This window comes from Notolabrus celidotus, chromosome 19, assembly GCF_009762535.1.
Source record: "Notolabrus celidotus isolate fNotCel1 chromosome 19, fNotCel1.pri, whole genome shotgun sequence".
NCBI classification, from domain to species: domain Eukaryota; kingdom Metazoa; phylum Chordata; class Actinopteri; order Labriformes; family Labridae; genus Notolabrus; species Notolabrus celidotus.
The window spans coordinates 16,716,973-16,744,669 of NC_048290.1; the positions used below are offsets into that span (position 1 = coordinate 16,716,973).

At 41.5% G+C, this 27,697-nt stretch overlaps 1 long non-coding RNA gene across 1 annotated transcript; it reads left to right on the forward strand.

Moving 5' to 3' along the window:
• Positions 1–1,777: 1,777 nt before the first annotated feature.
• LOC117831139 lies at positions 1,778–27,581 on the forward strand. Its single transcript, XR_004634927.1, has 3 exons — positions 1,778–1,819; positions 1,931–2,111; positions 27,014–27,581. It is a non-coding gene; the product is annotated as an uncharacterized LOC117831139 (long non-coding RNA).
• Positions 27,582–27,697: the final 116 nt, after the last annotated feature.

The following is a 27,697-nucleotide window of genomic DNA, read 5'->3' on the forward strand; positions in this document are numbered from 1 at the left end:
TTCTCACAGTTTAGGCTGAATTTAAAAGTATTGAACCAGTTTTAACAAAAGGGGGGTCTGCATCTAGCACTTAATTTCCTGCATCCTGGTAAATATTTTGCAACCAGTTGTGGGGAAAAATGAATCATGAAAAAAAGGAAAAACACAATACTATCTATTCCTATATTATTGATTATATAAAAAAATAACCTAACATACCATAATTAACTACAAGGGCATCCAGAGGGCACATTTTTACGTTTTACACATTTAATTGGCATTCAGAGGGCACTTTTTTTTTCACGTTTCACGGGCAGCAATGGACCATTTTTTACATTTTACGGGCAGCCAGAGGGCAGTTTCATGCGTTCTCCACTGAAAGAGCACCAAAAAAAGCAATTTCTAATGTTTTATCTACTAAGGTGCAATCCAAGAGGCCACTTTAGCGTGATTTCTTTTGGACATGAGGTTGATCACCCCCCCCCCCCCCCAGTACACCGCTGTACAGTCATGGCCAAAAGTTTTGAGAATGACACAAATATTACATTTTCACAAAGTCTGCTGCTTCAGGGTTTTTAGGTGTTTTTGTCAGATGTTTCTATGGTATAATGAAATACAATTAGAAGCATTTCATAAGTATCAAAAGCTTTTATTGAGAATTACACAGAATTCATGCAATAAGTCAATATTTGCAGTGTTGACCCTTCTTTTTCAAGACCTCTGCAATTCTCCCTGGCATGCTGTCAATCAACTTCTGGATCAAATCCTGACTGATGGCAGTCCATTCTTGCATAATCAATGCTTGGAGTTTGTCAGAATTTGTAGGTTTTTGATTGTCCACCCGCCTCTTGAGGATTGACCACAAGTTCTCAATGGGATTAAGATCTGGGGAGTTTCCTGGCCAAGGGCCCAAAATCTTTTTACTGGAGAGAAGTGGCTTCTTTGCTGCCCTCCTTGACACCAGGCCTTCCTCCAAAAGTCTTCGCCTCACTGTGCGTGCAGATGCACTCACACCTGCCTGCTGCCATTCCTGAGCAAGCTCTGCACTGGTGGTGGCCCGATCCCGCAGCTGTAACACCTTCAGGAGACGGTCCTGGTGCTTGCTGGACTTTCTTGGGCGCCCTGGAGCCTGTTTGGCAACAAATGAACCTCTCTCCTTGAAGTTCTTGATAATTCGATAGACGGTTGACTGAGGTGCAATCTTACTCGCTGCTATAAACTTCCCTGTTAGGCCCTTTTTGTGCAATGCAATGATGGCTGCACGTGTTTCCTTGCAGGTAACCATGGCTAACAGATGAGGAAGAATGGTGTCATGCACCATCTTCCTTTTAAAGTGTCCAGTCACTCAATCATGACAGATTGATCGCCAGCCTTGTCCTCATCAACACCCACACCTGTGTTAATGTGTGTGACACCTGTGTGTCATTGAAATTATGTTAGCTGGTCCTTTTGTGGCAGGGCTGAAATCACTCGGGATCACTCCTCATAACATTCTGGAGTATATGCAAATTGCCATTATAAAAACTGAAACAGCAGACTTTGTGAAAATTAATAGTTGTGTCATTCTCAAAACTTTTGGCCATGACTGTAGGGTTCTGCCTTTTAATTTTAAATATGACTGAATGATTGATTTTCAGTTGATGTAAATTCGCATTAAATGGTAGTTTAAGATACATTCATAATTTAGTGTTAAAATATGTACATTTCGTGATATTATATGTGTTAAATTATTTTAAAAATGCTAAAAAGTTTTTTGGTTAAATTATAAAGTTAGGTTTTGACTTCCGATTGACGTAAGAGTAAAGAGAGAGAAGAAGAAGAAGGGAGCTGCAGGACGCAGGTGAACGCGGATGGCAGACATTGTTAAACACTTTCCTGTGTTTGTTGCGTGTTTTTCCATGTTGGAGTGGAAACTGAACGCACCTTTGTTGGTGTTTGTTTTGATTGCCAGCTGCCGCAGCGCGACTCTCCGATCTTTCCCCGTGCAGATGACCGGAAGTCGTGACGTGAGAAGCTCCAGCTAATAGTGAAAGTCCAGGAGGGTCATCTCTACATCTCTAGATCTCTACTCCTGCGTCCTGTTCTTCATTGCTGTGCTGCTGCAGACTGAAACATGAGATGATCTCCACATGGTAGGAGCTGTTTACATTTCACTTAGAGGAGGTACAGATGTTTGGTCTTCATGAGCTCCAGCTTGACACAAGTGCACTCAGATAAAAACATACTGAACACTATAAAAGCCCAGTCCTTTTTTCCTGCTGTTTATTTTGTTTTCTTAAGTTTAAAAAACCCCAAACTAAGATACTGTGTGTTTTTATTATTATTATTTATTATTTTATGCTTTAAAGTAAGTGTGAATCTTAATTTACACTCATCAGTTATTTAACATGGAGATGTATTTGAGTTAAAAGGGGTTTAAAGCTGCATCAGAGCTACATACATTTAACGTAATGAGGGTTACACTAATAAGAATATAAACAATCAACCTGCTGATACTTGCAGAATAAATGGAAAAGCTTGAGCGTAACTTTGATATAAAGTAGAAATATCAACACACTTTAGACTTTATTGGGGATATCCTATACACGGCCTGTTCCACAGACATATGCATCACAAAAAGAACACAAAATACACTGCAAGCAAACACCAACATTAACATTAGAACAAACAAAGTCTGCACTCCACACTGTTCATCGAGGCCTTTTGTTCAGGGCAATATAGCAGCAGGGATCAGGCTTTTCCCGAAGCGAGCCCTGTATCTGCGACCTGATGGGGGTGGGATGAGTGGGATGAGACATGTTGTCAGTGGATGTGTGATGTCCTTCTCTATTAAGGTTGCAATGCGTGTGATGGACCTGTTGTTTGAAATCTGTGAGGTTTGGTGTTGGGGAGACAGATTGTTTCAGAAGCTGTGGTGGTTTCGCATGTTTTGCGTTATATGATCCTGTTTGATGTGAGAGGACGCACATGTCTGCACACGTCTCCTCACATGATCATGAAGGACTTGATCATCTCTGCCCTTTAGAGCAGGGGTTCCCAAAGTGTGTGTCTGGGCCCCCTGGGGGGTCATGAGCTGGTGTATTGCTAGGAATTCTGGGCCCCCAAAAAGATTTCTCAGTGGGCCCAATCACCACAGCCAGCCCTACAAAATATAACATTGCTACTGTAATACTGGTTTATTTGCATTAAACAAAAATATATGCTTAAAACTATCCTGGTTAACTGACTCAAATATAAGCTAAATATCAATATTATTATTTTTTACTATTTCTCCAAATGTAACTGCACAATATTGACCTTTAGACTGTCCACCTCTTTAAACAACATTATTTGAAGCTAAGTGACTTGTTGAATAACAACAAGGGGGCGTTATTTGGTATAATCTAACCTTACGAAGTCAAATAAAACTGCAAAAACCTGCAGTTAACATTCAATCAGATTCAGCCACACTTGATGCTGTGAAAATATGACAATGACGAGCATTTTTATGCATAGACAGCTGTTTAAATCACACTAATAGCCCATTGTATATGCACTTTTAACTTATTAATCGCGCCACATTGATTGATCAAGGCTCACGGTCTGTTCCGCAGCCACTGTCCACTCAGCACCCCAGGAGCTGCCTGCTGCTGACAGACCGCTGCGGTCCAAAGGTAAACGGAGACTCCCCTTTTTTCCCGAAAGGAATTCTGAATGCTTGTTTATTTTTCAGATAATTTTAGTTGTCTTGCAGTTTTAATAAAACAAAAGAAAAGTGTACTAGAAAACACATTTTATTTCAGGCCGATGAAGGGCCCCCCTCCCCACTTGGGCCTCAGTCAGTCCCACTTTCCCCCCCCACTACGACGCCCCTGGTCGCGAGACACCAATGGAAAACCTGCAAATAAAACCCTGCAAATAAGCACATTTCATGAGTTTCATGACTCCTAAAGTTAGCTAAGAGTTAATTAATAAAAGGAGCAGTAGCAGCAGGTTCATTCACAGCAGCACAGGAAACACAGCCACATGTGCATGCAGGTAAACTCATTTTGAAGTATGAAGCAACATTTAACCGCTTGGAGGGACAGTGGGGGCCACAAGTCTTTGGCACCTTTATTTTGGGGGTCCCGGGCTGAAAAGTTTGGGACCCCCTGCTTTAGAGGAGGACGTCTTTGGGTGAAACAGGTATAAGGTTGGATGTAACCGTACTATAACTTCACCGTAGTGTCGAATCAGCTGCTCTTTGAACAGTTTGTTTTCAAACTCTTTTATCAGTGGCCTTCAGAGAGAAGCACCGCTCTGCCTCGTCCTTTCTCTGCAGCTCTGAATCAGGATTTCATTCATTTTGCACTATGATAATACATTTCATATGAGTGCTTCAGATGTGTGCAGGAACACTGAGGTGTCAGAACCAGTTGTGGGGTCAAGTGTGATCTCTTGCACCACTATTATGGATTAAATATGAAATATGTGCACTCAAAGTTTAGATTGAGTTTAATCACTTAAAGAAAGGATGTATCTCTCTCTTATTGTAAGAGATAACTTGATTATAGAGCACTCTTGGAGTAATTAGCCTTTTCATTGCAGCATATTTCTTGTATTATTCTCTCTCCTGGGACCTTGAGCTTCTGCACAAACTTAAAAACTCATCACAGCTGATGTGATACGAGCTTTATGCAGCATTTTGTTCCCGCCGAGCAGGACCTGACAGTGTACCATATAAAGATGTGACCCCACAGCCCTCTCGGTTAAACACCTGCGGGTTGTGGAGGATTCTGTGAATAGATGGGACTGGACACAACTTTCTATATATAAATCCTGACCTTGCCACGGATGCAGAGCAATTTGAGTCACAGTCGCTGCTGCTGGAAACACAATGAGAGTGGGAACACGAAGAGAAGTGTTGTGTGGGTAGAGGAGGGTTATCAGGGTGATGAAGGTGTGTTTTCTCTGAAGTTTGAGGTGATTTACTCAGAATCTTTAATCAGAATGAGTTCAGTCAGCTCTCAGAGTCTGCGTGCATCACTCAGATGTAGTGAAGGTGCAGCAGGATACGATGGAAGCATCTTAATAAGGCTGGTGTATTCTAACTTGTGCATATGCAAAATATGTTCATTTCTGTCTGCAGACAGAGAGCCTACAGCCATGCTTTAAGCTTCAGAGACTTCGCTTTGAGCTAAATGCAAACATCTGTATGCATATGCTCAGATATACTTCTGCTAAATTCTGTAGATGTAATGTTGGGACTCTCTTTAGCGTGCAAACACTTACAGACTGATCGTGTGTCTTCAGGAGGAGAGGGATGAGACTTTTGACAGCTAATGCAAAAAAAGAATCACACCAAAGTAATACACTTTTGCAGAATCACAGCACTCCTGGTGCCCCGCGGTTGTCTGGGAGCACTAGAAATGTCTGAACAACTTTGGAGATGTTGTCAGTCACAAATGTCAACCTCAGTGTGGCACACAAGGAAATATCAGAGAGCAGCTGAAGTCAGGAGGGAGGCATGAATGTCTGTGGAAGAGTTTGTGTCAATGCTTCAGCAGAGTCTGGGCTGCTTCTCTGCAGACCAGTTCAATAAGTGGATCAAGGCAGAGGGGTGTCGGCCATTGGGCCGGGGCCTTAACTCTGACATTTTGTCCGCCTCCATCTTGTTTTTTTACCTGAGTTTACAGAGTGAACATCACGCTGTTTGTCACCAAGGAAGCTGCGTCTTCAGTGCCAGTAAAGAGAAATAAATAACTTATTTCTGCAAACTGATTTGATATGTTGATATTAATCACTGTTATCGCTTTTTGACCAATCACAATCAAGTGTTCAACGCAGCCAGGCACTAGGTAAGAGAGCCGGGTGTGGACAGGACTTGTTTTCTCTTTCTGACTGCCATTGCTGGACTTCGGCCCAGTCTCAACGTCGGCGTGGCGCTCAGTCCGTGAGGGCTTCGGGTTGTCCCACTGTCAAATCATCAAGTGTGAGAGGGATTACTCTCAGACTTTTTGAGCCCTTTATGCCCCCTTTCTATAAGTGGCCATTTTTGCAGACTTAGCATAAGGGAATTACCAAGAGTTCATAGCATTGTGACTTTAAACATGGGATTCCAGGGGAAGCCTGTTAGCATGGAGGGTAAATGAAGTTAAGTCAATAAGGGCTCAGGGTTCAGGGCTTAGGGAGGACATCGGGGCTGTGCCTTCCTCTCTCAACCAGTGCAGTCTCCCCATGCTGGTAACTAAAAATCATGCTTGCATAGACTCCTCTGTATCGGCTTCACTTTGCAAACCAAGAGGTACTTCCTGTTGTTACAGTCTCTGAATTTCCCTGCAAAAACTTGGGGCTTAAAAACTTGGAAGATCCTTCCATGCACCAATTTTCAGCAGAAGTTCCCAAACTTTCTAGTCCTTGACTTAGACTGGAGACCCTTGTTGTCCACACATACACACCTGTCTCATTAACAGCCCATTTGTGTGGCAGTCATGTTAACCAGCAGCAGGACGAGGTGCTGCTAGTAGCGGGCACTGACAGCGTCTGTCTCAATCTTTACGTCGGTGTTTCTGTGACGTGGCGTGGCGTGTGTTTACATTTTACAGCCATGCTCAGTCTCCGGAAATACGTGTGTAGTAGTGTGAGATTCAGAAACAGAGAGAATCGCTGCAACTGTTGCTAATGTTTTCTTCTTCTTTTGCTATTTAAAGCTGCAGTTGGTAGAATTGGGGTAAAAAAACTGTACTTATTTTGTGTTGTGTAGTTTTAGAAACCTGAAATAGAGCAGAACTTAAGAAACCAAAGCCATAGATACTGTTTTAGTCTTAATGAAGTAAACGTAGAGAACAAGGTGAAGACAAATGAATTTGTTTGTATTTTGGAAATACTTTACTCGATGCCTCTTACTGTGGTCAGACGGCTCATTTGGGTAAAGAGAGCAGCATGAAACGAGACGTGTTATTATAATAAAACCATTTATTAACAAGAAAACTGGTACTTAATGCCCTGCCTCCCAAAAACATAGACGAATGAAGCAAACTTGAGAGGAAAAAGAGCCTGTGGGTGTTCTTCAAATTCATTACACAGAACCAAAAGAGTGCTCTTAAAACTGGAGTCATTAATAACTGAACCTTATAACAAAAAAGGAAGCATGGGCACATTAAATCCTGCTTCTCTTCTTTGAGCTGCAGAGAGAAATACTCCAGGAGAGTCTCAGAGAGGGAGTCTGATAAAACTATGACGGATCAATCGCTGCAGAAAAAGTGAGTTAATCAAGAGACAGATTCAGCAGATGTTACTTTAGATTCACCTGAAGTCGAGAGAAAAGTTTGATAAGATGAGCGGCACATCGATGAGATGTTTATCAAACATCAGTATTAGCTGAGGATCGATGGCGGGCTATACTAGTGAATCTATTATTTTGGACCAGACACAGATCTGGTGGAAGTCTTGTGTAAGCCTATAGCAGTCTAAGCCATCCTGTGATTTTTCTTTCTCCTGCTCACCGTGATACCCTTCTGTTAGCTTTTATGGATTTGGATTTAAGAAGGTTTTTGTTTGACCGTTGCTTTTTTGTTCTTTGTTGATTAAATCTTTGTGTTTCTGCACATGGGACCTCTCTTCGTTTTTCTCCATAGTGAAAGTTAATCCAATAAGGTCAACCTGACTTACTTTGAGGGGTTCCTTTCAGGTTGTTTTTTAAGGAAACATGTTCAGTAAGCCTTTAGCTCTATTTTCTGAAGCTAACTGATGACATAGAGACAACTTAACTTTAAAATGTTGCCTCTTTTATGCCTTTACGGACATCCATTTCCTTTGAGAGGGCTGTGAATGAACTATCTTTGAAAATGTCTACACATTTTCACACTCAAGAAGAAAATTAACCTGAATACAAAACAATGAAAATGAGCATTAATTACTCTGAACAGCGCTCTTTGACATTGTTCTGTGACTAAATGTTGGTTAGAGTCCACCACAGTGGCTGTTTTTCGAAACCACCTACTATACTAGCAGTGTGTACTGATTTGGCCGAAATTCAATCCAACCCAATCCATTTTATTTATATAGCACATTTTAAAAACAACAAGGTTCCCAAAGTGCTGCACAACAAATACAAACAGTAGAAATAAATATTGGTAACATTTAAAATACAGTACATTAAAAGACAAACAGAGACCAACTTAAACTCTCATGCTGTATTAAATGCCAGGGAGTAAAAGTGAGTTTTAAGACATGATTTAAAAGTATCCAGGGTGCGGGCCATTTTAACTTGGGTAGGTAGCTCATTCCACAATTTAGGAGTTACCACTGAAAAAGCTCGGTCTCCCCTTGTCTTTTGTCGGCTTTTTGGCAGGACAAGACGCATCTGGTCAGCAGACCGCAGTACTCTGGAGGGGGTGTAGCTTTTTTATAAGATCAGAGATATACTGAGGTGCCAGACCATGCAGTGACTTAAAAACAAACATTAAAATCTTGAAATTAATTCTAAAATGTATGTAGTATGTGAAAAAGAGCAAAATCTACCAGAACTACCCGGATGTCTACTGATTCTGGATAATTTCCCAGTATGCATCGGACCAGTCTCCCTCGTGTACTGTTTCCCACAATGCACAGCGCTAACATTCTTCTTCTTCTTTTTATTCCTTTTTGACGTTCATCATTAAATTCACCTCTAAACTTTTTAAATCAGAAGTGATGCTAAAGAAGGAGTTTCTCTATCAGCTCGGCCGTTGTTTACTTCCGCTTTCCGAAACCGGAAATCCAGTGATGTCTGGCTCAGCATACTGTAGACCAGATCCATTAGAACAGTCAGATTACATACTAAATTCAAACACAGTATGTAGTAGTATGTAGCAGGCCGTTTCGGAAACAGCCAGTGTATCCAAGTCTAACCCTGGCAAGTGAGCAGCTCCTCATTGGGTAAATCTTCAGTGTGGTCAGCAGGAGGCAGCAGTGAGCCGTCCCTCTATCTGAGTGCTCTGTATTCACACCCAGAGAGCTGCTGAGACGAGCTGCTGCCTTTTCCACATTATCTGCTGTAATCTTTATCATCGGGCAGACCCCCTCCCCGGTCGTCTGTTTGCTCTGTGATTTTCAGGACTGAAGCTCCAGCAGCTCATTACGGCGCTGCTCACACACTGAAGCTCTCACTCAGCAGAGCTCATTTGGTTAAAGTGCTCAGCGGTGACCTCAAATCCCACAAATTCTCCCTCCAGCTCACTGCTGGTGCTCAGAAAGTCAACACGGTTCACGATTGAGAAACAAAGAAACCGACAGTCAGACGGTTTTCTGGGATCTTCACTTCATCTGATGTTGCTGCAGAGACACAAAGAAAAAAAGAACAAATGAAAGACACAATAGAGTTTATAGCTCAAGGACAGTCAACAACAATAAAACAAAAGACAAAAAGCAATGCAAAACTAAAACTAAAAAGAGGGGAACATCTGAGGCTGATGAGTTATCAGCTTCCCTGATGACTTTAAAGAGAATCTGCAGTGTTGTTTTATTTCAATCCAAAAATCTCAGACTCAATACGTTCTTCATCAAGCCATCAACATCCTTCAAACACAGCTGAAGTTCCATCCATGCATCCTGCACTTGTGTCTTAGTCCCTCCCTCCTGTGATTTATGGAGACGAAAAGAGGGAATAAATCACAGGAAGCTACATCTGTTTGTGATGACGACAGTTTATCACCACTGATCAGCTGTTGCTCACCTTTAACAGCTGTTTGTGTCTGCACCATAGACTGTATAAAATATGGACGTAGTATCCGTGACGTCACCCATCTGTTCCTGAGCGCTGTTTTGAAGCAAATCGACGGCAGCAGCCATATTGGAAATGCGGAACTCAACTAGGCAGAGTGTGACGTAGTGAGTCTCTTAGCCAATGGCTGTGTGTTCCCGACCGGGAGTCACGTCAGTCATGTCCTTATTTGGGCAAAACTCATAATCTTAATATCTTCTTAACCGTCATGTTAGAAAAAAATTCACCCCCCATACAGTGTGTGCCATTAGAGAGATTAGCGTTGTAGGGCAAAGCCGTTTTTTGAACCAGGCTGTGAACATGTTTATTAATGCTGCAAAGATCGTCTTTTTCCCATTCATATCTACGTGGTTTCCGGTGTTTCTGCAGCCAGCCTCAAGCGGATTCTCGATGTATTGCAGTTTATATCACTTCCGCATTGGCTTCATCGTTTGAGACCGGAGTTTGTCGCTTGGTCTGCACACATGTGCACTGTAATAACTCTAATTAAACAAACACAGTAACAGTGTTTGGCCTTTGTGTATTACCTGCACATGAAAACAGCCTGCACTGTTTATTCTGTCCTTTAGTGTTAATTTGGTTAACGAGAATTATGACGATAAATGTTCGTCAATGACTCATTTTTTTATGATGAAAATGAGAGTAGAACGAGCTAAAAGTGCATCATTGATAATAAAAACTCTGACGAACATATGTTTTGATTTTGTTAGCATAAGCATTCCTGTGACAGGCTGAGTTATTATTTGAGGGGCGCAATGTTCGCTTGGTCACCTACCTGCAGTAGGTGTGCGTTATGAACCAGCTCTCCCACCTCCATGCATCTGTTTCATCTTTATTGAGGATTTTTTCCCCCGGTGTGCGTTAGTGACAAAGACACAACCGGGGGACGTCTGTTTCTGTTTTAGGACTATTTGATGTGTGCCGTTTTGCTCAGCTTTTACAGCTTGATTTATTCAAATTTGTTAAAACATCAGACACATTTAGTAAGTTTTTATTAACTCCTTGTCATAAAAGATGCAGATGCATTTCAGAGTGCCGTGAACTGACTGTCCGTCCAGGTCGCCTGTCACTGCAGGTGCATTCAAGGAATGTTGTAAATGTGCAATACAGTCCTTTCATGGCATTTTTATTTGAATCAAGAGAATCAAAATACAGTCACAGTGGTCACATCAAGAATGTTTTCTTTTTTGACTTTTTAGCAGAGACAGGCTGAATTATTTAACTTAAGTTACTACTCAAGCAAAAGTGTTAAAGGAGTGAAATGTTGACGATTTTAACACTTGGTACAACCCTGATACCAATATCTGATCAACTACATGAATTATTTAAAGAGTGAAGATGTTTCTGCAAAAATCAAAGACTAAAATGTTTTGAGTTTCCGCTGACTAAAACTAAACTAAAACTATAAAGGGCTGAAAAGACTAAAATGTGACTAAAACTAACCCGCATTTTGGTCTAAAGACTAAGACTAAATCTAAAATAGCTGCCAAAATATACACTGGTGTCCTGCTTAGATATAGAAACCATTGTTACGGGCATAATGCATCAATATTTAATTATTTTTTAATTATTTGCATTTTTATTAAGGATGAACCCGATTTTGAACTCGGTCACATGACTCCGAAAACGCAACCGGTGGGTGTTGACGGACAAGAGAGCACGGAGCCGGACCGCAGCGGATCGGATACAGACCGGACATGGATCTGGTGGAAGTCCAGTGTTAGACTGTTAGGCCAACGGCAGCCCAGCATTTTGTGCACTTAAGTCAACTAGTCGTCGAGCTCTCAGCATTTGGCCTTTTGCATTTTACTGTTGTAGTTTTGCGTTAAATGCTTTTTTGTCCTGTCCGAGCTTCTTCTCTTTGTATCTTCAGTCAACCAAAACAGATTTCTCTCAGAGCGGTGTTGCTTCATTTCAACTCTAGAAATAATTGGTAGCTTGCAAAACCTTGAGAGTGACTTTCCCGACACTTCAAATGGGGATCACAGAGCACACGCTCAGATGGTCTGCTGCAGGAAGGTGTGCGTGTGTGTGTGTGTGTGTGTGTGTGCGTGTGTGTGTGTGTGTGTGTGTGTGTGTGTGCAGAAAGAGAAATCTGACAATAGTTACAACTAAGAGGTGTTAACCAATCAGAAAGCAGGATTTCCTTCTCACGGTGCTAAAAGTTGAATTAACAGAAGGAAACGGGTGATGAGGTGACAGTGACGAAGCAAACAGGCGGCAACAAGCTGTTTGTCAGTCTGCGCAGATAACAGCACCTGATAGATGTACACTCGGCCAGGTTTTGGCACAAATGGAAGCTCATATGTTCGACTCTTGACAGCAGAGTTATTGATGAGCGTCTTCTGGACCTGCTTCCTGCTCACCGTCAGTCACAGGAGCTGCCTTCATCGCCTGCTGTCTGACTGAGAGCTGGAACCACAGCCACATGTTACCTGTCCTGGCTGCAGGAGAGGAAGATGGACAGTAACGCTGTCTTGAAACGTATATGTGCTGTATCCACAACTCTGCAGCGCTGCAGAGAGAGAGGCAGAGTCTTTAATATTCTGCAGCAGAGATCCTGATAACCAGAGACAATTCTGCTGTCTGTCTGGCAGCTAATTAGCATTTTTCTTTTATCAAGCAGGAAATTAATCTGATGTTCAGTCCAGATATCACATCATCTCTGACACCCTTCATTGGTGGATTTCATTCAGTCCACTTTTAATGAAAACTGAGCGCTGAAACAGAACGCAGCAGCTGTTCACTTTCTGTTCACACACCCAATAGAGTCCTGAATAAACCTTCAAATTAACTCCCACAATCCCAGTTTATTCCCTGAATGCTAACAGCTGACGGAGTCAGGGGCTGTTTTTGGTAGAAATTCTGGTAGAAGTGTGACATACACCATTTAATGTACCATAGTTTACGGTAGCCTTTTCTTATGTCGGTCAGTTTGGCGGGCATACAGAACAACAATCTGACATCCGCTCTGAAAGCCCGATCTGCTTAATAACTTACATTTGCCAGCAATGTAATGCCATGCTAGGCCCGATGTTCCCTGTGAGCTGAGGTTAAGGAGGCAAGGACGTCATGCTGGTACTGAGGTGCAAGCTAAGAAAAGACGGCATCGACCTGTCCTTCCACCCACCGTTATGGGGAATGTAAGATCTCTCTACGATAAGGTGGATGAGCTAACCCAGCTCCAATGGGAATACTGACAGAGTAGCATCATGCTAACAGAGCTAACACCGGACACAAACGCCACATTGGAAGGATTTCACCTGCTGTGGACGGACAGGATGCAGGAGAGCGGGACTGGACAGGCTGGTGAAGAGTGCCGGCTTGGTCCTGGACCCTGTGGAGGTGGTGGCTGACAGGAGAATTATGGCAAATCTGTCGTCTGTGATGGACATTTCTTTTCTATATATATTCTTGTACTGTACACCTTCTTGTTTGCTGCTGTAACTCTATGAATTTCCCCGTTGTGGGACGAATAAAAGAGTATCTTATCTTATCTTATCTTATCTTAATACAACCGTATGACAGCAGCATGGTGAATTTATTTATTTTAGTAGAAATGAAAGGCAGCAGAGCATCCTCTGTCCATCATACTGTGAGCCCTGCACTTTTACTCTAACCTGAGCCTCCTCTGGTCCGGTGCCAACAGAAGTGACCTGCCATGTCTGTCCGGCGTCTTCCGTGCCCCTCTGCAACCAACTCTGCTTCGAATTCCACATGCAAGTAACGGGTGTATGTTTGGTAATGTCCTCTGCACACTGCGCTGAAAGGAAAAATCCACGTGCACGCTATCCGTCCCCATTTTAGTGTTTTGGAAGGTGGCCATCACCGATTATGTTTTGATATTCATATCTCATCGTGCTGCGAGGCTAAACTTGATTAAACTATTCATGAAGCATCATAACCTTCTGTAAACTTGTCAAAGTAAGAGCTGTGGTTACACAAAATTTCGCACATCCTTCATCAGTGGAGAAGCGTTCTCCTGTTTTAGAGCATTCAGGTCCGACTGTTTTCTCTGCGCCGCTGTCAATCAGTAAACGTGACATGTGGCTTATGCAAAAGTGTAGACTCTGAATAAAAGACTAGTCCACTTTTCCACATGCAGTTTAAAGGGAAAACCCCAACTTAAATTATGAGCAATATGGTTATTTTATATTTGGTATTTCTTCCATCGGACATTTTGGCCGATGATATCTCTATTTGCTGGACAACTACACGTGAAACCTAAACCCTATAATGTATACTGTTTTCCTTTAATGAGCAGAAGTCACATGGTTCCCAACTTGAAAGAAAAAAAGATCTGCTTCATGAATTGTGCCCTGACAAAATAACTTCCTGTTCAGCCATGACACGACACGGCTGTACACTCTAACTTGCAGAAAAGGAGGATAACAAGAGCGGACATTTCTGCACAATTAAGGTGTAAGGTCATCCGCGTGTCTTTGTACTTTTAACTTCTTGCTCTAAATTACACTCCATCCTCTCTGAACTTGAGACACACACACTCCACTTCAGCCCTTACAGAGGAGTCTCACTTCCATCTCCAAAGACTCTTTTGGTAATTACAAATGTATAATGAAAACACTCGTTTGTTTGATACGCTGTTCCCACTGAGAGCTCACCTCGTTGGAAATTCTAACAAGGTGATTTGCAAATTACACAAATTCATCCTGTTTTATGAAAACAGACAGAGCCATGAATATTTGCACATGATTGTCAATTCAAATGTTTAACCAATGAACCCAGGATGAATTTATTGAAGGGTACTCAGAGTTTCTACACTGGAGGATGAAGCAGTGTTATAATGGCGGATTTAAAATAACTTTTAAAGCAATTAAACTAAAGCAGACAACTTCCAAAACTTTGATGGAGGTATGGCATGCTCCTGTCATCGCAGTGCTCGGTGTAAGGTGGTTGTAAGACTGATGAGCCTGTTTTACATTTTATTTTTTAAATATACGTTTATTGAGTTATCCGATTGTGTACATCCATCATACAGTACAAGTTTTCCTGTATTATATTACTTAAAGAAAACAAGAGCATACCATACAGGTCAAACCTGTATGTTTCACTTTGTTTCTGGTGATAACCTCAACAGAAACTCATCAAACTACGATGAACAGAAATGAGCACTTAAAACTATTTTACCTCAACTAGGAAAGAATGATTGGATCAAATGTTTGCATGACAAAGCAAATACACCACCCTCTCCTCAGATTCTTAGGGTGCATGTAAACCTAGCTGCGAAGACTCTTCAAGCATATTTCAATCATTTCAACACTGTTACTCTGGAGGTGTGGGTGCAGGCAGCAGGGAAAGGACCCAAATGCAGATAGAAACAGGTTTTTGGTGTAATTCAATGGTTTAATGTACACAAGAAAGCTTTAATATGCTTAACAGACACATAGATCCTGGTGTATGTCCCAAAAATACAAAGGAAGACCAAAGACACAAGACAGAAACAAGTGGAAGAGTTAGCCTGATGTGTTGTTTGAAAGCAGATTGGCAGGTCGGTGCAGAAAATGAGAGGTGACAACAGGTGGAAAGTACCAAAAACAGGGACTACAGGTAAAGAGAACTGTGGTAGACAGAGACTGTGACAGTTATGGACCTTAAGATTCTCCGCATGCGGACCTTTCACATTCAGTCTCCTCTTCCTCAAACTTTCTAAATTTCCTTTTATAGTATTCAAATGTCACTCCCCTGAGAGTTTCCCTGAATGACTGCAGTCAGTCTGAATCAGAGCCTCAGCTGTGAGCGTTGTTTCCCTCCTCGCCGCAGTCTGAGCATACTGTTTGGTAATCTTTCTAAAATTGAGCAGGGAGTGGATCCGACAGCTCTCTGTTTGCTAACCGACAGCCAATTAGCCCAGTTTCTACACGGAAATTAAACAGACGCTATTCTTGGATTGTGAATCGATGTGACATGTTTCACTGTCGCACTGCTTGGAAAAGAAAGACTCAGTTTTATTTTTAATTGCACTGTAACGAGAAGCCGGTTTCCAATTACACTCGGAGAGTTTCTGCTGCAACTTTTCAGAATGTGAACTAAATGTAGTTTTGCCAAAGGAAGCACGCAGGGTAATGTGGTTATGTTTTAAACCTGCAGGCTGTCACATATGATTTATTACTTCATCTGAAAAAAAGAAAATGCAGAACATTTCAGTCTGCAGAACTTCTGGTTGGTATCCAGGTTGATAAAGTCAAAAGAAGAGGTGTTGCTTTAGGTACTGCCAACGAAATCTGATCCAAGAAGTCCGATCAGAGGAAGTGAAGAGTGTGTTCAGAAGCTTCTCAGACGCCAAAATACTTTTATTACACTCCTGGGATTTGTCTTAACTCTAGGACGTTATCACTGCAGTTGAAGCACCTTCATAGATGCTTCCAGTAGAGTCCTGAGTCAAATCTGAGGTGTCGACCTACAAGTCAAGACAGGTAAAGCTTTGTTTATACTTTTGCGTTGACTCTACACCAGGGGTTCCCAAACTTTTCAGCCTGTGACCCCCAAAATATAGGTGCCCAAGACTCGCGAAGGCCCACTGTCCCTCAAAGTGATTTAATGTGTCTTCATTTAGCTGGTCTGCAGAAAATCAGCATACCTATATGAACATGTGTCTGTGTTTCCTGTGCCGTTATGAATTAACCTACTGCTACTGATGCTTTTGATAATTAACTGTTTACTAACCCTAAACTTAGGAGTCATCTTGCAAAAAGAAAGGCAGAAAACTCATTACATTTTATATTTTCAAGGTTTTATTTCAAGTTTAGCTACTATTTTTGTCTATTTTTTACTATAATGGGTAAAATTTACAATTTTTGGATAACTTTTGTCATTCAACTTTTTTTATTGCATTTATTCAGTATTTCTTTTTTCACCACAAGTTAACAAATTATATATAAGTAATAAAAAAACAGCACAGAGTAGAAAAAATTTATTAAAACAAAAAAATACAAAATAATAATAATAAACAAATAATAATAATTAACAGTACAAACAAAAAGAAAGATAAACATAAGAAAACAAGGTAAATAAACAAAAATTTATTATAATACATAAATAAATAAATAAATAAATAAATAATAATAATAATAATAATAATAATAATAATAATAATAATATTACATATTTATAGATAACTTAACAAAAAAAGAAGATTCTGGAAGACATCTCATGACCCCCATTTGTGTCTCGCGACCCCCCAGGGTTTCCCGACCCACACTTTGGGAACCCCTGCTCTACACCAAAGCCTACATGCAGGTCCATATCTATGCAGAAGCTTAATGTGCACCCCTGCAAAATGTAACCACATGTCAAGACGATGCAGATCACAAGCCCTGTGATTGGTTCACAGGGTAGCATCGTATTTCTGGAATCCCTGTTCCCTCAACGTCTTCTGTCCTTCTCTTCTATGCAATACATCATCATGCTCCAACTCCATCATAACATGCTTGGGTAATACGCTTGCAAGTTTGTTGTAGTTTCCTGTGCACATATAAGCAGGGAACATAGCTGGACTGGAAACCTGGGCTACGTCTGGCATTTTGGGTGGAGTATTGCAGAGCGATGTAGACATTCCAACGCACAAGTATGTATTGAATATGCCAGCGTCTGCAACCACGGCGTAGTGTCAACGCACAAGTATAAACCAGGTTTAATGCTTCTTGGTCTTCCAGAATAAGACTTTTAAGTCCCGGGTAGACAGGGGAATAAAAAAGGCCTTTCTCTTGTGCTGTTTGGTCTTGTTACAATCTGCTCAATAATTAATCTTCGTTCTTGTTTCAAGTTCAGAAGCTACTGAGATTTACTGAGATTAATACAATTTGGCTATGATCTTCTTCAAGAGAAACCTTTAAACCCCTTCGAAATGCCCCGAAGACCGGCATCAAAAGTTAGCCTAATTGTACACCAAAAGTCTGAACAGAAGAAAAATAATCTTTGAAATAAAAGTTTCCGCTTTAATCCTACAGCCTTATTCCGTTAGAAAAGCATCCTCTGTAAATTCAGAATCCAAAAAGTAATAAATGTCCCAAAAACACAAAAATGGGTCAATCCAGTCAAAAAAAGGTCAAAAGCAAAACACTGCAAAAGAAGCACAGAGAGGAAGGAAAAGGATCCCGTTCCTGGTCTGGAGTAAGTCCAGCACTGACAGCTCTTCTGCATGCTCAGTTGTCGCACCGTCACTCTTCCTCCTCCAAACATTTCTCCCTCTTCCTCAAGCCCTGCCCCCTGCTGACCAACTGCCTGTTAAAGCTCTACTGATTCGGCACTGCAACCTCTCATCTCTGCTCATCAGGACTCTAATCTAAGTTATGGTGTTCCCCAAGGCTCAATTTTAGGTCCTCCACTTTTTTACTTTTATATAACTGTTAATTTGTGTTTTTACGGCATGAATTCACATCGCACATGCAAGTCAAAGAGACATTTCTACCTTTGCCTGCAGAAAGTAGACGATAAAGTTGTTTTAAACTTTCAGTTACCTTTTAACCTCCAACTCTACACAGATGACACACAGCTCTACATTGAACTGTCCCCTGATGACTCGGAGCCAATCGATGCTCTTTTACTGTATTTCAGATATCAATTCATGGATGGTGGAGAACTTTTTACAGCTCAATCAGGACAAAACTCAGGTTTGGTACTGGAGCAATATATTAGAGATGCTACAAAAGAGGCTTTTTATCACTTAGAGAACTTTGCCAGGTGCAACCGTTTCTCTCCACGGCCGATGCAGAGGCACTGATTCATGCTTTAATAACCTTCAGGATGGACTGTTGTAATTCTCCTATTCAGGGTCTTCCTAAAGAGAACATATCTCAGATCAGAGCCAACACTTCATCCATTTTAAAGTCTCTGCATGGGCTACCAGGATCTTAGTTAGTTTTTTAATCTCTTCATGTTCTTGTAATGCATTTATCATATTTGCCTTTAACTGACTAGCCTGTCAGAGCCCTGAGGTCTTCAGGTAGTGGTCTTATAATGGTGCCAAAAGTCCGAACAAAAGCCATGGTGAGGCAGCTTTTTATTACGTCAGCACGTCTGTGGAAGAGCCTACCTGAAGACCTGAAGGCCTGAGGATGGCACAGAATATCAACAAAAGCAAACTCTGATCTACCTTTTTAATCTTTTAATATTAGTCTTTTGTATTATTATTGTGAATGATCTTTTAGTGGTTAATGTGATGGGTTGACTGTAAAACTTAAATGCCCTTCTGGGACTAATAAAGTATTCTGAATTTGAATCTGAATCTATATTGACTTCTATTCAACCAATCTGCAAACCTCCTTGGAAAAAAACTTCTACACAGAGAGTTATTTCCAAATGTTGGCAAGTTAGGAAAGAAGTTCATTCATCTGTTTGTTTGTTTGTTTGTTTCCAATTGTTGTGAAGACGCTCTGATTTGGTGGTTGTCGTGATGGATAAGTGAATGTCCTCCAATAAAAAGTCATTTCACAGCTCAATACATCGATTTAATGAACGCAGAGCGGTGTGAGGTGACGACACACACACACACACAGCTGATAACAGGTACAAACAAACAGGAAAAACAATACCTCGAGCTGAACCTGTGAGACAACAAACGGAGGTGATGAGGTCAGAGGTCCAGCTGTACAGTGTAAGATCCTCGGTGTATTCTCGGCATGTTGTGACAGAGTTAATGAGAACAACATCACAACGCTCACATTTCATAAACAGTGTCAATAAAAAACAAGATCAGCTCTTTAATCCTGTCTCCTCTGAATTAACATCAGATGAGTTCAGGATTATAGAGCTTCACTCCGTTTGTCAAATCAAAATAACGAGCGATGAAGAAAGAAACGTGGAGATATGAACGTGTGGAGCAAAAAGGAGGGAAAGACGAGAGGGGGAGCAGGCAGAGAAACGATCATGAGGAGGAAGCTGATATAATTTGCCTGTCAGAATTCATTAGGGCCAAACTAGTTACACACACACACACACACACACACACACACACACACACACACACACACACACACACACACACACACACACACACACACACACACACACACACACACACACCATGGTTTTAATTCCAGAATCTCATTTCAGATCTGATTAATTACTCTCTCACGCTTGACGAAGAAAATCAGCAGCAAAACTGAAGGGATTAACACACACACACAAACACACACACACACACACACACACACACACACACACACACACACACACACACACACACACACACACACACACACACACACAGATGTAACATAAATTATTCATCGAGCATGCAAGTTTTTGTTTTAAATTGAAAATGCGCACAATTATGTCAACAAAACAATAGAACATTAACTCTGTGTGTGTGTGTGTGTGTGTGTGTGTGTGTGTGTGTGTGTGTGTGTGTGTGTGTGTGTGTGTGTGTGTGTGTGTTACAGTGATCCATGCAAATAGATCTCCAGAGTCAAATAAAAGAAAAGCAGCACATTTTGGGAACACTGTTTATGGAGCTGTTTCTCCGTCATTATTTAAACTGCTGTTAAAGGTCTAATAAATCCCCCCGCCTCTTTCTACCACCATCCGACCTTATAAACCATCAGAACGACACCCCTGTTTATTCTATGAAGCTGTGGTCCTAAAGGAGTCCACTGAATGTTACGGGGGAGGATCATATCTTCGGGTTGGTTCGGTAAACCCTGATCTTCTTGGGTTTCCACAGCCATCTGTACCCTTGAGGGCTTCACACAGGCGGCGTGTTGGCACCGTGAATCTGAAGACTTTTTCCAAACAGAGCAGGTCTAGACCGTACTCCATGTTCTATTAATAACAAAGACCGAACATCAAGCAGGATAAGATCCAGTCCCATCTTACAGACAGGACTCTGATCTGGAGTCTGATCTCATCGTGTCTGCCTCCCAGACCCTGACTGATAGATGATTCCAAAGGAGAGGGGCCTGATAACTGAAAGCTTGACTTCCCATACTATTTACAATACGCAGGTTAAGGATAATAAAGAAAGAAGCCTCACCGAGAGATGAGACTTTATTCAAACCAAGTTTCCTACATGAAAGTCAGACCTACTCTACCTCCTCCTCTTCTGTGTTTCATGTTCCATCTGAACGTAAATCAAAGGATGCTGCTGCTCTGCGGTCAGATTTAAATCACACTCATTTGAAGTTTGTTTAAAATTACAGACCTACAAAAGCAGAGAGTATAATGTCATGTTGTGCTGCATGCTGGAAACAAAAGGAGCCTGAAGCATGCTCAGCAGACGATCCTTTCATTCTGTGGACTTCTGTAAAGACGTGAGGTGTTAATTGCTGGCATGCAGTGTTGAGGTGGATTTTTGTAAAGATGGGTTTGCAGCCTGCATTTAGCACCACAGAGTGAGGACAGAGAAGACAGCGGTGATCACAGGGTCTTCTGGTACCACCATGACAGATTTAGTCTTTTATATCATGAAGTATACACGCATGAACAAAGAGTATGCATGAAATTAAGCGTTAACGTTCACTCATGCAGCTCGCCCTAAAAAGTTTGGGATATTTTTAGAAATCCTTTTATTTTGTTACATTTTTGGGGCTTTTACGCCTTTATTTAGAGAGGATAGGATGACGCATTGAGCAAAACACTGGGTGAGAAAGTGGGGGAAGGACATGCAGGACAGGAGCTGCAGGCTGCAATCAAACTGGCTGCATGCTATATAAACCCTATTTTAGAGGTTTTGTGCAAGGCATTATTTTGAAATTTTGGCTTTTGTTAAGAATTCTGTATTAGGTCGGACTTACATAAGTCTTCCATCAGATCTGCTCCGTGCTCTCTTGTCCGTCAACAACCACAGGTTGCGTTTTCGGGACGCAGCACGGAGCAGGTTCGCTGGACAGCTGGACTCATGTGACCGAGGTTTTCTCACGGCAATTACTGAATCAAGGATTCTCCTCCTCCTCTCCTCATCCATGTTGTCTTTCTAGTCCACTGAAAACCTCTGACCTGTTGACTTCAGGCCTGGCTCCGCTCATCATGACGGTTTGTTGTTGTAGTTAAGTGAAATACGATCTGGTGATAACACAGAGTGTTTTATTCTGAAAATTAACCGGACGTTTTCATTTTGTTTTGGTGCCTGACTTCATGTACCACTCCATCTGCTCTGTTGAGATTGATGCGTCGTGCTCCGGCATCCGGCAAATATAGAAGTCTTGTGTATCTGAGCCGTAGGGCTCTGACCTGCCGGATCAGAGACGGAGCCGAAACGCAACGGAGTGGATCCAGTGGAAGTTAACACATTGACTAGAATAGAAACTTATCAGATCCAGTGCTGTGACGAATCAGAGATGGACCGGACATGGATCTGGTGGAATTTGGCTGTTGCAAATAAGAACGCAAGCTTTTTGCAACATCAACGTCAATATCTGTTATTATCAAAATCTTCAAAATACTATAAAATACTAGACCCAGCAGAAGTGCAGTGTGTGCGTGTGCTTCAGCACACTGGATGTTCAATGCATTGTCTATGCATTGAAATTTAAAGTGACAGTTGTCTGTGGTGGTTTTGTTCAGCTCTGTCAGACTTGCAGCTTTTTGAAGAGTAGAGATGCACGAATCATTTGATGACTCCTACATTTATATGTTGGATGACATCCAGTCCAGTAGGTGGCGGTAATGCACCAGAGAAAGGTCTACCGTAACTGCTTGTTGTTATAAGAGTAATTTATGCATGCTCCGGCAGTCAGTGTGCTTTGATGGATATTGTATTGCAATGGTTTTTGCATTCTGGTGTTATTGGGAAGGAAACTATCAGCTTTATCCAACAACACTGTTAAGTTGGGGTTAGGGATGTACATTTTAAGTATCAGTATTCAGTCAGGTGTCAGCCAGGAGCGCAACCGGGTCATAATCAGTGCAGCTGCAGAAAAGCTCAGACGGCTCTGATGTTGCTGGTCTGCAAACATAGCGTACTAGCAATTCCCACCAGTCTGTTGGATAAGTTGCGTATTGATCCTCTTTAAAAAGCGGAGCCGAATGCAATATGAGACCACATGTTGTCCGTTCAAGGTGAGGGAAAATTGAAAACAAAAATGCGTGTTACGAGTAATGTCTTAACAATCGATTAATTGTGTACATCCCTAGTTGGGTTGTAACTTCAACAATTATCAAAACTTAAATTTACAATTAGAAATTAAAAGTACGACAATCACCTTCTTGTCGCGTCAACAGAAGCTGAAAACAAAGAAGCTTCTTCAAAGTATGATTTGAGGTACAGCTGCTGTATCGTGCTGCATCACATTGTACAGCAGGTCATCATGTCATGGCTAATTGTTGTGAATGTGTATTCCAGTTGTCCTCCCTTCACAGCATGTTGCCATGGTGCTTTCAGTGCCGTCTTCTACTTTACTCAGGCACGATAAGGGAAGGAAGCCCTGAAGCTGGGAATCAGCTCTTGGCTCAGTCCACCAACCAACATTTCTGACATGCCCCCCCTAACAGCACACAGCGAAAATTCCTGGCTGGATTTCATATCCTGTTATAGAACAGGGCCCGTATGCATCTCCCTCTATCCCTCTCTCCAACACGGTCTCAGCAGATGTGTGTCTAACATGAGTCTGGTCCTTCTGGAGGTTTCTGCCTGTTAAAGGAAGTTTGTCCTTGCCACTGTAACTTGCTAAATGCTGCAAAGTTCTCTGCTCATGGTGGATTAAGATGAGATCAGACTGAGTCCTGTCTGTAAAATGGGACTGGATCTTATCCTGTCTTGATGTTGGGGCTTTTGTTGATAATAGAACATAGAGTACGACCTAAACCTGCTCTGTTTGGAAAGAGTCTGAGGATAACATATGTTGGGATTTGGAGCTATATAAATAAAAATGGATTGATTGAAACCTTGGTTTATGCGTAGGGCTGGGAAAGGAGCCACAGGATGCTCCTTAAGGACATTAATCGATGGATGTTGCCAATGGACAAGGCCGATGACGTTGCCTAATATTGACCTGGTGTTCATGGAGACCATCACTGTCGTTGTCTTGAAGAGCATAAAAGCAGTATTTTGGATCATTAGACGGGTCCCAGAATATCAAGCAAGACTGACGTTTTGTTTGAGAATCAGCTACAGCAACCTCAACCCCTACTCATCCCTCCTTACCACGACTCCTACGCTTTAACCTGGAAGGATGCACTGCTGTAATTTTCTCCTTTTCCTGGATTATGTCTTCTTCTATAATTTTTCACCACATTACATGTTCGATTCTTCTCAATATTAATGCTAAACGTCGTCAGTTGGAGAAATAAACTCCTTCCTGTTTGATATATCGACACAGAGCTGTGTTTCCTGCTGGCTCAGCCTCGACTCTGCTGCATTTTTGGCCGTAATCTCTTGCTGAAATAAATCTGGCTGAAGACGATGAAGCCAAAAAACTAAAACCTCAGCCTCAGCATCATCTTCACTCAAACTGTGAGGCATCATGTTTGTAGTGCAGTTTGGTAAGCTAGTGTTCGACAGAAGAAATTGAGCACTTAGCAAAACAAGTTGAGAAAGAGTCTGGGACATTTTTCACAGAGGATGCTGCCAAACACATTGAATGCTGCTTTTTCAAACACCGAGAGCGTCACCGTCCTCTGCAGATGTTTGCAGCTTTCCTCCTCTCTCCTTGAAAACTTAGCGACAGCTTTGACTTTCACACGTCGTCTGCAGGACCAATCACAATCCATTACTACGGTGGCCGCCACTAACGCCCCGTGAAAATGAATTAATTCTGGTTTCATGCCTCATTATGAACCTTTGACCTCCAACAGAAGAAGTTTCAGCAATTAAAATAATTTCTGCTCATTCCTGGAATAATATGAGATAATAATAATAATAATAATAATAATAATAATAATAATAATAATAATAATAATAATAATAATAATAATAGATTTTATTTACACTACCAGTCAAAAGTTTGGACACACCTTCTCATTCAATGTTTTTTATTTATTTTAATTGTTTTCAACATTGTAGTTTAATACTGAAGACATCACAGAAACCTTTTAAAACAATGTTAGATCGATATGTTGTCCGGAAGGCCAACTTGCCGAGCACAGATTGATGTAGTCGAATCATAGGAATATAAATCGATACATCGATGTAGTAGATGAATCATTACACCCCTAATAATTATGAATTATTATTTTAAAGTCGGTTTGAGAAAATGTTTTGAATCCCTCAGAGAGTGCTGAAAAATAAGCAGATATCTATATCACAAGAGGAAATGTAACATGCAGCTATGGGCACACTTTGAAAACATCATGTAATAAATTCAGCATTATCATCATAATCACAGTGGAAGCAGCTCTGTGGGGATTTTCAGCTCTGCCGTCGAGTCCCTGAGGGGAGGAGGAAAAGAAAGTTGAGGCTTCATATCCACTTTATTTACACTAAAGAAGAGGAGACAAGAAAAGAAAGTTGGAGAGCAGAGAAAGAAAACATATAGAGAGAGTGGGTGGCACGGAGAAACCCTGCAGGGTTTAATAAGAGGAGGGACTGTTTCCATGAGGGGAAAACAAAACAAAAAAACTCCATTATGACAGGAAGATAGGAGGAGGCCAGGAAGCAAGGCTGCAAAATAAATTGACAAATTTGTTTGGGATGGTGCCAGCGAGGACGGAGCCAAGACTGGAGACTCGGCCTCTCAGGGACCAGCTGGCTGAGAGTGTGCACAGCGAGGAGGAAGTTAATGTCCTTGCTGTGCTCCAGCAGAAATGAGCAGGTGGAACTCGGTGCTGTTCATTGTGTCTAATTGTGTACAGTGAGGTACATTATGACCTGTTTTATATAAACGCTGGCAACATAAAATAACAGAATAAGGGAAAAAGAAAAGAAGAAATGATGAAAGATGGATGTAGTCAGTTGTTTTGGTCCTCGCCATCTTGGATTCCTGGACCCAGAAGTGACTGGAAAAGAAAGTGGAGCTAAAGAGGAGCAATAGTTTGGAAAACAGATGAGTTAAAGAGCTGATCAGTCTATGCATGTTGCTAGCTTGTTTTCAGGGAAATATGCAATCTTATTAGCACTTCTTCTATTCCCGTCTTAGATCTTATTTGTGGTGGTTTTTGTGGCAGCAGCTTAGCAACATAAACGTCTTAAGTAAAGCTTCTTTCACACATAATTAAACTTGTGAAATTATCCAGATGTGCTAAATATGTGGATGCAAAAGGATCAATTTCTCTCCAACCTTATCTAGATTTATTCCTACCAGCTGATGTAAATCTGATGTGTAAATGTTACAGGTATAAGTCGAGTGAGCAGGATACCATTCTGTTAGTTCTACAGAAATGTCCCTTTGCATGATTCAGTGATATGAACACAGAAAGGTGCATGATGTGTGGACGCTAAGCTCATAAAATTATCTCGCAGATGTCAGGAGTCCATGAGTAAAACAATCTTTAAACTAACCTGGGACTTCCACCAGATCCGTGTCCGGTCCATGTCCGATCTGCTGCGGTCCGGCTCCGTGCTCTCTCGTCCATCAACACACCGGTTGTGTTTTCAGAACGCAGCATGGAGCTGGATCGCCGGACAGCTGGAGTCATGTGACCGAGGTTTTCTCACGGCAATTACTGAATCAAGGATTCTCCTCCTCCTCTCTTCATCCATGTTGTCTTTCTGGTCCTCTGAAAACCTCTGACCTGTTGACTCCAGGCCTGGCTCCGCTCATCATGACGGTTTGTTGTTGTAGTTAAGTGAAATACAATCTGGTGATAACACAGAGTGTTTCATTCTGAAAATTAACCGGATGTTTTCATTTTGTTTTGGTGTCTGACTTCCTGTCCCGCTCCATCTGCTCTGTTGAGATTGATGTGTCGTGCTCCAGCATCCGGCAAATATAGAAGTCTTGAGTTATTGCTGTCAGTCATCTTGTGAACCAGAAAATACACAAACTATTTGAAAAACGTTTATTAGACAGTATATGTTTGATGAAGTATTAAATCATATATCTCTGGAAGTGGCAGCTAAAATTTAAGACCTCTCACAAGTGAAAATAACACTTTTTAACACCTTATATTTTACAAACCGGGTTTTACAAACTCTGTATAAGCAGATAAGTGAGACTAGTTCTTCTCCAAAACTGGTTGTTTAAACTAGGGGCTCTATAATGACTCACTTTTTGATCCAGCCTCAAGTGGCCAGTTTAGGTACTGCATTCCTTCACCCGTCTGTGTTGGCTTCAGTCCCAAAGGTCACTGTTTGGAAATATAGAGATATCCATGAATGCAGTATCCTGCATCGCCCTTGGCAGATTCCTCCACAGATACTTTCAGCAGACAGCGTCTCTGTCCAAGGTTACTCTGACTGTTTTCACCTGTTTGTTCCTCCAGGAAAGTTGTGCAGACAGCCAGAATCAATGGATCGATCTCTGCTGGCAATACTTCAGTGAAATGTAACATCACTGAGGAGGCAGAAGGAAACAGAGCCGCTGCTCTCTCCCTTTGTTCGCTGTGAGAAACCCTCTTCTGAAAATTACAAATGGAATTGTCATGAATAATGAACGGTATGAATCATTGGACAGCTTGTGTCAGCTTGATGACTAAAATGTGCCGTGAATGTTCTTACCACTGTAATGGCCCTGCTGCAGAATGGGAGGCTAATTCTGAGGTTGTGAGACGTTTGTGATTCAGAGAGTGGAAGAGGAATTACAGATAAAGCTGCAAATATGGGTTAATGGGCTCAGAGCCCGAGGATAAAAGGAAGATGTCTGTCAGTCTGTCCGTCTGTCAGCTGCTGCTTCTTCTGAGGGATGAAAAACAGAGACGTCAGGTAAAAAAGATCCCAGAGGAGGACCTCTGAAGATGAAGCACTTTCAACTACTTAGCTTGTAGCAGGACATAATGCATGCATTGTAAGGTTGTGCATTAGCAAGTTCTTACTGTAGAGTAAAATATCTTAACAAAGGAGTTATAATTTAATAAAGTGCATTATTTTGTAATCTTGTACACCCTTTTATTTTGCCCTTCTTGACCTGTATCTGTCTGTCTCAGGTTGCTTTATTTAGTTGAAGTGAA